Source organism: Mycteria americana, chromosome 7 (genome assembly GCF_035582795.1).
Source record: "Mycteria americana isolate JAX WOST 10 ecotype Jacksonville Zoo and Gardens chromosome 7, USCA_MyAme_1.0, whole genome shotgun sequence".
Lineage (NCBI taxonomy): Eukaryota > Metazoa > Chordata > Aves > Ciconiiformes > Ciconiidae > Mycteria > Mycteria americana.
This window is the reverse complement of record NC_134371.1, coordinates 70,485,425-70,495,583: the sequence shown is the minus strand read 5'-3', so window position 1 is coordinate 70,495,583 and position 10,159 is coordinate 70,485,425. Positions and strand designations below refer to the sequence as shown.

Below are 10,159 nucleotides of genomic sequence, written 5' to 3'. Positions count from 1 at the left end.
GATTCTGCCGGACCGTAACCGAAGGAGCGGCGGTGCCCAGCCCCGGTAAATCCGGGACCTCCCTAGCCAGTCACTCGTTTGTCCAGCGCTAAAACCGGGCCCCCCCCCGGACAGAATCTCGCTTAAATCTAGTCCCCGTGTCCCTAACAGCCGCTGCCGCAGCGGGGCAAGTAGCGGTTGCGTTGTTTTTCTGGCCGCGACGAGGCTCAGGGCGGCGCGGCCGACAGCCGGCCCAGCCGCGGCGCGGCGGGCAGAGCGGGCCGGCGGCCGGAGCCCCGGGCGGCCCCGCGGCGGCGGGCGGACGCGGGACTCCGCCGGGCCCCGAACGCCCCGGCCTGCCCCCCCCCCCCCGCCGGCCTGGAGGCGGCTTTCGGGCGACTCCCCGGCGCGCCCGGGGCTGCCCGCGCCGCCCCCGGCCCCTCTCCCTCGACGGCCCGCGCCGGCGGAGCGCGGCCCAGGCGGCCCCCGCGGGGCGAGGTCCCGCAGCCCCCGGGCCCGGCTGCGCGGCTCCTGCGGGGCCACCCGCCCCGGGAGGCGACGGGCTGCCGCCCCGCAGAGCGCGGCGCTGCGCCCCGGGGCAGCCGCCCCTCGCCGCCGCGCCGCGGGGCCCCGCGCTCCCGGCGTTTCCCCTCGGGTCTCTGCTCCCCGTCCGCGGTGGGGTGGCACGGACCGGCACCGGCCGAGCGCTCGGGCGGCGAGTGTCCGGGGCCACGCGTGGGCGCGGCCCCGTGGGCTGCGGCGGGGAGGGGCGCGCGTCCGCGCCCCGCGGAGAGCGCGGCCCGGAGCCGCATCCAGCACGGAGCCCGCCGGGACTCCCTCTCCTGCTCTCCGCGCGGAGCTCCCCGTCCGTGACCATCGCGTACGGCGTTAGAGCTCCCGTCTGTCCTAGGCGGCACGACGGCAAACGAGCACCTGGTGCGGGCCTCCAAAGCGGTGTGCCGCGGGGGAAACGGGGGCCGGACCCGCCGTGAGCAGAGCCCTTGGGTAAGCCCGGGGTGCGACGAGACCGTTGCACGGCCGGGAGCAGCGTCGAGTTCGTTGCTCGTCGGTCCCTTTCCTGCGCTGTCAACGAGTTAGTTCGGGGTGTTCGTGCGCGCTTCACGGAGGGCTGCGTATTAGGTTTCTATAAAATAACTCCCTTTCTGTGTGCGTACACCTTTCCTCTCTGAAAAATACCGCAGCGGGAGCCAACAAGGTCGGTCCGCGCGCTGCTCCCCACGGCGATCGCGAGCGTGCATCAGTAATTCATAAAGCGGGTGCGGGCGGAAAAGCAGCCTCCGGGAGGCTTCGCCGCCCCCCTCCCTCGTTTCGGCGCCCGGCTCCGCCAGGCGACGAGCGGGCGCAGGGGGCCGCCGCGGGCGCGCTGATGGCCGGGGACAGGCGGACCCCCGCCGCCCCGCTCCCCCGGTCGCTGGCGCCCCGCCACCGCCCCCCCCTCCCCCCGCGGGCCCCTCCGCTGCCTGCCTGGGCGCGGACCGTGGCAGCGGGGTGGCCTCTGGGCGTCCGGCCGCGACCGCCCCGCGGCAGTGCGCTCCCGGCGGCGGAGGCCCCGCGGCGGAGACCCCGCGGCCGCCCGCCCGAGGCTCGGGGGAGCGCCCGCGCGGGGCGAGGGTCTGCGGCGGCGGAGCGGGGGGCACGCCGCGGGGGGACGGGGCTTGGCGGGGCTTGCCCCGGGCCTCTCCGAGGGCTGCGCGGAGCCGTGGGCTGGGTCGGCGGCCCCCGGGCGCGGGAGGCGCGGGAGGACGAGGCGGGCCGAGACCCGGCGCGGAGACAGCGGGTAGCAGAGCCCGGTTATTGCGGGGGCCGGGGGCGCTTCGCGAGAGGTGAGCCTTTTGGCCGAGCCTAGCGGAGAGGCGTTATTTCCGAGGAGAGGTCCGGAACGCTACAGTGTGTGCAGGGTGGACGCGGAACGTGCCCGGGCTCGGGTATCCGGGCTCCACCCGTGCTTCGCCTACGCGCTTTTATCACCTCTCTCTCCAAAGTCCAGTCTAAATGTCATCGTTGCGACCACACGCCCTCGACATTTCAGTGCGAATTCCCAGCACCGTTTTTTGATGAGATGGAAACGCGCAGACGCGCAGGGAATTTCCGATTTCTGCGCGCCCTCGTCCCCCTGCCGCTGTCTCCGTGCACGCCGGAGGGGTGCACGGCTCGGATGCTGCTTTAATCCCGCCGCTCCTCGCCCCGCGGGCTCCGCGCCGGGGGCGCCGGGCCCTATGGAAGGGCCCCGCGGCGGGGGTCTCGGCAGGGGGAGGCGGGAGGGCAGGGGAACCGGCCGGGCCGGGCAGGGCAGGGCAGGGCAGGGCGGCCGCGGCCTGGTCCTGTCGAGGCTGAGAGCGGAGCGGAGCGGGGGACTCCCGCGGGACGCTCCGGCGGGGGGACTGCGTCTGGGTCCGATTCCTCTCTCTGACAAGTAATGCAAGGAGGTGCGTGGGTGGGAGCGCTGATCAGTCGCACATAGGAGAGATGGTTAAATATTTGACGGTAAGGCACAGCACGAATAAAATACCGAACGCGGAGAATTAGGGTTGTTTTAACGGGAGGGTGTTGGCATATAGGCCTCTTAATCAAAGACTGCACCGTAGTGCAAGTGCGTGCGGCTGGATGTTTCTTTCTGGAGGCTGCTCTGGCGAAACTGGTTCTGCCGTTAAAACACGGTCTGCTGAGAAACGAAGACAGGCATGGCGGCCAGCTTATGAGAAACGGGCACTGAGGCCAGGGCCGCGGCGAGCCGGGCCGCCCACCTCCGGCTAGCCCCGTCGGGCACGGCCGCGGTCGCTGCGCAGGCGACGCAGCCCTGCGCCCGGCACCGGCGGCTCCCGCAGCGCCGTGCCCTGCCCGGCTCCGCCCGAGGACGACGGCGGCCGGCGAGCCCCCTCCGCGCTGGCCGCGCCTCCGCTAAGGCCGCGTCCTCGGCGGGGGAGGCCGGCGGGACCGGCGGGACGGGCGTTCGGCCCGCGGCGCTTGGCTTCGCACGGCTGTCGGGGCAGCGGGGACGCGCGGCCCCGGCCCCGGCCTCGGCCCCGGCCCCGGCCCCGGCCCCGCGCGGCCCCGGCCGCTCCGGCGGCCTCGCGGCTCTCCCGGGCGCTCACCCCGGGCGGCCCCGCTGCGGGATCCGCCGGGTCCCCGCCTCCCCTTCCCGCTCTCTGCCCCGCGGGGTTCGGGCCCCGCCTGGGTGGAAGCGCGCTCCTGTGTCCCGTGAGCGGCTGCGTGCCCTCGGCTCGCCATCTCACCTCCCCGTTCGCTTACGGGCCTCCGCGTCTGTCCCTGCTCCCGAGGGGGGCTCGGGCGAGGCGGGAGGGGGGCCCGCGGGCCGGCTGCCCCACTCCCCGCAGCTTGCTCCCTGTGCAGCAGCGGGGCCATGTGCTCGCCTCCTTCGCCAGCAGCTGTCTGGCAGGAGAGACGGATGGGAGAGCAGAGCCTGACAGCTATTGTGGGACAAAGTTCACTTCCATGCAAGCTCCCCTCTCTTGTCTCGGCCATCTTCTTACACGTACTTTGGTATTTGCACACCTGCCAGTATCCGGAGGTTTTCCATCTGTAGACCACAGCGTCCTGGGCTGCGGGGGCCTCTGTGGGCTGTGGAAGACAGGCAAGGAAATCGAGCCAGCGCTCTCAGGCTTGCTCTCTGTGAGTTTGCATCCCCACTGGCTGCAGCCACTGGTAGAAGCTGCAGGGTTTGGACTAGCCCTGAATTCGTAGTTCTGAGCTGGTTTAATGAGAAGTAAACGAACCCAGTCTCTTACCAATTACTTGTTTGCCAAACCAGTGCAATGCACTTTTCGTGGGCCAGGCTGTCTGTCTCTGCTTTGTGGGTCCAGGATCCTCCAACGCTGCACACGTGTGGCTTTTGCTCATGGCTGTTCCAGTGTGGAGCTCCGCGTTGCTTCATTGTGAATGACCAGATCAGTCAAAACGAAAAGTTTCTATTTCCTAATTGGATTCCTGAGCCAGTGGTTCCCTCACCAACATCCCGAACTTGATGCAATTTTTTTTTTTTTTCTTCCCACAGGAAAAAACCTGGGGGCTGGAGGGGTGGGGAGGCAGAGGGCACGAAGGGAGTTAGTAGTGGATGCAGCCCTGCATCTTTTTAGAGCACTGGCCCTTGCACTGCAGGAGGAAGTGCAGGGAGTCATTTCGGCACCCCAGTGTGTAACTGCAATAATTTTGCTTCATTTACTCAGATCTACTTATTTCACCTCTTGGTCCTTGCACGATGAACAGACTATCTGGATGAAACCTGTGCGTGTTCGAATTAAGCGTTGCACCTACGCGTTCCTGAAACCGCGGTGAATGCTTTATCTAGAAGTTGACTTTTTAAGCGTCTGTGCTAATTGTGTCACGCTGTCATTCAGTTAGGGAAAGTGCTGGGGACAGAGGAAATTAAAGCAGCGATCAAATTAGGGAAAAGAGTAGTTTGCCCTTAACGTACTGGAGGGCAAAACCAAAACGGAAACCATCGGCGGTTGTTTATAAATACATAGCTACAAAGCTCGCTGCGTGTTTTCAGTTGTAAGGACGTCCTGTTTTCTGTGAGCATGGTAACTCCGTGCTGGAGGGCCCGAGAGGTTCCCCGGAGCTATCGTATCTGCCCGCTTAATTCCTTTCACTTTTGTTTATGCGATGGATAAACACGACTCTGGCAGGAGACCTGGGTCGTCAAATGGAAACGCGTGTGCCGGGGGAGGAGGGGGCCCGCCGGAGCCGCAGTAGCTCGAAAGATTTGCAGCTCCTTCGGCCGATGAGGACAGGGACCCTTCCTTCCCCGCGCACCCCTGCGGGGGGGGGGGGGGGGGGGGGTACCGCAGGGAACCCCGCCCTGGGCGGACTTCTGCGAAGCATCCGAGGGGCTGCGGCAGGAGGAGGGCTCGCCCGGGGGAGCGATCTCTGCCCCGCCGCGGGCTCCCCCGCTGCTCCGCTCCCCGTCCCACCGGGGCCAGGCCCGCCGACGGCTCTTCGCAGCTCGCCCCGCAGGCCGCAGCGAGGCCCGGGAGGGGGGGTCTGCGCCGGGCCCCCGGGCAGGTGTTGTGGAAACCCTAAACCCTCCCGGCACCCCCGAGGAGCCCGTTTCTTGGTGCCGCACTTCTCGTAGGGCCGGAGTCCGGCCCCGGTGGGGGCGCGGTCAGCGTGTCCGCGGGGCTGCGCGCACCCTCCGCGCCGCGCAGTCCGCCGGCGCCGCGAGCCGACCCGCGCCGAGCCCCTCCCGGCCCGCGGCGGCCCCGCACTGCACCCCCGCCCCGCAGTGCCCCCGCGCCCGGCTCCCCGCACTGTCCCCGCGGCCCCGCACTGTCCCCCCGTTCCCGCACGCCCCGCCGGGAGCCCCCCCGCCGCTGCCCGCCCCGGGAGGGCAGCGCGGGGCGCCGCGGCAACGCTCCCCCCGGACGCCTTCGGGCTGCTGGCCGCCCCGTGAAGCGGGGCGGGACGAGGGACAGAGGCCAGCCCCCCCCGCTGCGGCCGCGGTGGCCGCGAGCGCCGCCGGGGAAGCGGCGCTGGAAGGACGGAGGCGGCCCCGTCCGGAGAGGCGCGGGGAGAGAGGCGGCCGAGGCGAGCCCCACCGACCGCCGCCGCTGCGGCCGCCGCAGAGACGGCCCCGGCGCCGGGGGCTGCGCTGGGGGACGCCCCCGCCGGGGCCGGGCCGGGCCGAGCAGCCACGGGCCCCGGGGCGGCAGAGCCGGGGCGGCAGAGCCGGGGCTGCAGCCGGCTCCGGCCCGGGCCGCCCGGCAGCGTCCCGCGCCCCTTTGGACAGGCGGGCGGCCCGCCTGCCGCCGCGCTGGCAACCCCCCGAGGGCAGGGGTTAGGGCCGGCGCAGGGCCGGGGGCGAGGGCAGAGGACAGGCGCGGACCGCGCCTCCTCCCCTGCGGGAGCCGAGCTGCGGAGCGGCGGCGGCCTGCGGCTTGCACAGGACGCGCTCCTTCACGGAGCCCTGCCTCTGATGCCGAGCACGACGCAGCCTGGGGCAGGCACAGGGAGTCAGCGCTTTTGACGAGTGAAAACTCCCCTCCCCGCAGCAGAGCAAATGCTTTTCGGAGAAAAATCATATTCGCTACCTTGGGATCGAATCCCGCCTCTTTCTGATGTCCAAGGCCACGCTCTGGTAAGCAGGGTGCACGATGCGGTCCTCAGTCCCGTCTTCTCACACAGGTACCGTGCACTGAGCACACCATAGCCTTTGAAATGCGCTTGCTTTTGCTTGAAATTTATTCAGGGATTTCCAAGGGGCTGGATTTCAGTTTTTCAGAGCTCAGCTGCAGACACGTTCAGGGGACTTCTCCTCAAGTGGTGCTTAGCTTGGTGAAAATCAGGAATTGAGGAGGTGTACTACCTCTGACACCTTAATACTTCTGTCTCCCTAACCACTAGTCACTGTTGAAAATTTTGGCTGTAACAGAGATTTGTGACTTTGGTTGCTGTATGATTAAGGTACTGACACTTCTCAGAGCATGTTACAACGAGTACCTCATTGCACACTCAGTGGTGGGACGTCCTTTTGGTGTATCGGTATGAAGGACTGTTCTTTGCGATGTGAATTGAAGGGCAGATTCACTCTGTTTCAAGATGTAAGCTTTCAAAGCCTTCCTCAGCTGATTTATGACTTCACATGTTGATACAATGTTCAGCATGTGTATTAAAATGAAAACGGCTGTTAAAAACATTTGGGACTACCTAGCTAGAGATGTTTTGTTTACTAAGTGGACCAGTTGGGAAGGGAGCTCATGGAAAAGGGTGATTCATTCCTACCAGATCTGAAAAGCACAGTGAACCTCCAGAAACAAGATCCCGGTTTGCTACCCACAGGTTACAATTGCCAAAATGTTTGCATGTGTCTACAAGTAGGGAATCAAGAATTACAATTTTGTGACTGGTGTGTACAAAGTGCTACTGCAATTGTCTGAAATAAAGTACATTTCTTTTGAAAGCGCAGAGGCTGCAGGTGTTCAGTGTAGTGTTTTAAGTAGAAATAAGGGATCTTACTCCTCTTCGTGTTATCATTTTTACACTGATATGGCTACATTAACTCTTGACTGACACTCACAGAACTAAGTGGGGAAATTTCACTTGGTGCCAGAGTGATGTTGCTCTAGAGGAGACTGAAGTGCCTCGACAGCGAGTGTTTCTGCCCAGGCATCGGCTTTTATTGAGTTTAGTGCTTGAAAGCAGTCCAGTACTTCTGGGCAGGGGACAAGATAAAGGAAATGCCATGTAAGTGTAACACAACTCCCTTCGGCCACCTGCTCCTTCCGAGCAGTTTTCTGAGATTATCTAATCTGTTCACACACGAAAACACACTGCTCAGGATTTGATCTGTGAGCACATTGTGGCTTCAGGACAAAGCATTGTGCTGTGGTACCTCGGCTAAAACTGTTGGGGATCTGGACCCAGTCCTGTTCCTACTGTGGTCAGCAGCACCCCCGGCTATTGTGTCTCTGCTTTTAAAGGGCAGCAAGGAAGTGTTTCACTGAACATATGTAAAAAAAAAGAAAAAAGTAACAGAAGAGATTGATTACTTAAGCAGCACATTAAACAGTACCTAAAATTTACTGGTTGCACATATAGGAGTAGCCTTCTTCACCTCGCTGCTGTACACGAAGCTGCTTGTCTCCTTTGCGGGGCCCAAGAGCCACCGTACTCTCTGTATGAAACTCTCAATACTCTCCCTAGTCCACAACGGAAGTCTGGCGGAAGATGAATTTTTTTACTGGTGATCTAATGATAGTCCTCTGTTCATTGCTTCAGCTTGGGATTACAAGAAGGAGAAGAGAGTGACAGAGGGAATCACTGGAGATTTTAAAGGCAACTGTTTTAATCTGTGCAAGCAAACATTCAAAAATGAGTCAGCTCTGGCTGGTTACCTGGAAAAAGCTTTACATAAAGCAGCACTTCACCGTCTAATGTTTTGCTGTTCCTTAGTACCATCTGAATGTTGGTGCTTGAGCAGGAGAAAAATTATTTATCTGACTCTCAGGGAGAGAGGGACTAACGGGATGAAAGAAAACTTAGAATTCAGTGGAGCACTGACTTGCCATCAGGGTTATACAGGCTATAATATCGACGCTATTCTACTGCTGTGTTACAAACACTCAGATATTTAGATCATCAGCAACCTGCCCCTGATGGCATGAGAGGCAGGTTACAGAATGAAGAACCCCGTGGGCCTGTGCTCAGCACGCCATGCCAGAGGGCCACAGGACTGCAGCCTTCGTATTGCCCGGCTCCTGACCACTGAAAGGTTCCCAGTGCATGCAGCCCAGTTGGGCTGGAGTTCATGACTGTGGCAAGCGGAAAGATGACTGCCTGAAAGCCTGCCTGCCTTGTGCCTGCCACAGCAGCAGCTGTGCTGTCGTCAAGGTCTGTTGGGTTTTGCCTCCTACATGGCTGTAAGCAGAGTGGGAGACATGGCCCCTCTCTGTCTTGTTTTACTGTTTATACTCTGCAGTGAATTTTGCTATGCTTTCCACATCTACTTTGCACTGTTATTTTGGGAAACTGCATTTTCTTGTAAGACAAAATCATAGAGAGTTCAGAAATGGAAATCACATTTATCCTCTCTTTGCTGCATTCCATCTGGTCTGTCTGCAGTTCATGCCAGTGTTTTGGAGGGATTTTCATACTGGTGGCTGATCATGCCCCGAGTTCTCACGGAGGAACAGGCCAGGACATACGATGCTGCTTTATGTCTGAATGTCGGTGTTAAACGGGATATGCAGGATCCCATAGCAAGTACCTCAGGCAGCTAAATCTCTGCAGAGGGACAAGAGGAGAACATGTGGCTTCTATTCAGTGCTAGAAGCTATGAATGTACTATTCAGCTATGATACGTATGAGTAGATGATATAGACAAGAAGAATAGAGTCTGACCAGACAGCTATTACATCTAAAGACCAAAGGAGTTGTTATAATGAAGGACTCCTTCTGATAATGAATGAATAACGAAAGTAGGTTTAGAATGATGATTGGTGCAGCAGATACATGAAATGATCAAATGTGCAGTGCCTGTCTAACCACAAAGAAGTCTTCTGGAACAGGCAGAGGCACTAGCTAGGACTCATCCCTGCAGTAGGATGGTGACTGGTCTGGTCTATGACACCACTTCTTGAGTGGACACAGAGTTCACTGATACCCTTGCCAAACTGACAGACGAGGTAGCTTCCTCACTGCCTGCTGCCCTGTGTATAGTTAAGAGCTCTCCCTGCACAGTTTTTTCATTTATGCTGTCGCTGGCCATCTGAAGAACTTGAGGTTAACGTTGGCTGCATCTCTGGTGCATCCCAGTGGAGCAACATTTGTGCTCAGGTATCAGGCTGGCTGAAGATCAGCAGCTATGTGGCAGATCCCCTTTCTTGGACTTCTGATGTGCACTGCATGCAGCTGAAGGCTCCAGCTCTCGTCAGGCTCCAGGAGCAGCCCTGTAGCGCGGGCTCACGTGTGCCTGCTCAGGGTGAGAGGCTTGTCCATCCACGCAGGAGGAGAAGTCTGGGCACCACTTGGAGAAAAGTGAGCTGAGAGGAGACCCGTGAACCGCAACAAGGTGGTGGGAGAGGAGCCGGACCATCCAACAAATCCTCTGCTTCATGCTACATTTCTTTTCTGCTTTGTGGCAGGTTTACGACTTCTAGGCCAGGACTTACCCCATGGCAACAGGCATAGGTGGGACTTGTGTACATCAGTGGGCAGGTAGCTACAGTGTCCTCTGTGTGTGCAGAGGTGGGCTAATTTGGAAGACCTAACAAGGATTAATAACCCTCCGACCTCTAGTTGTCACGTGCCTGTGATATGGTGTGTGATGGGAAGAAACAGGGCAAGGCTCAGCCGTCCAGTACTGTCACAGTACCTGCAGCTCAGGCGTGACCATTTGTGCTGGTTTTGGCTGGGGTAGAGTTAATTTTCTCCACAGTAGCCAGTATGGGGCTGCGTTTTGGATTTGTGCTGAAAACAGCGTTGGTAACACAGGGCTGTTTTCGTTCCTGCTGAGCAGTGCTGACACAAGAGTCGAGGCCTTTTCTGCCTCTCACCCCACCCCACCAGCGAGGAGACTGGGGGGGCACAGGAGTTGGGAGGGGACACGGCTGGGACAGCTGACCCAGCTGGCCAAAGGGATATTCCAGACCGTATGGCGTCATGCTCAGTATAGAAACTGCGGGAAGAAGAAGGAAGGGGGGGA

The 10,159-nt window shown here is 61.0% G+C and overlaps 1 protein-coding gene across 3 annotated transcripts in view; it reads right to left on the bottom strand.

Annotated features, from left to right (window-relative positions):
- The window catches only part of ACADM (acyl-CoA dehydrogenase medium chain), a 769,283-nt gene that overhangs the window by 160,300 nt on the left and 598,824 nt on the right, over window positions 1-10,159 (bottom strand). The window lies entirely within an intron of this gene.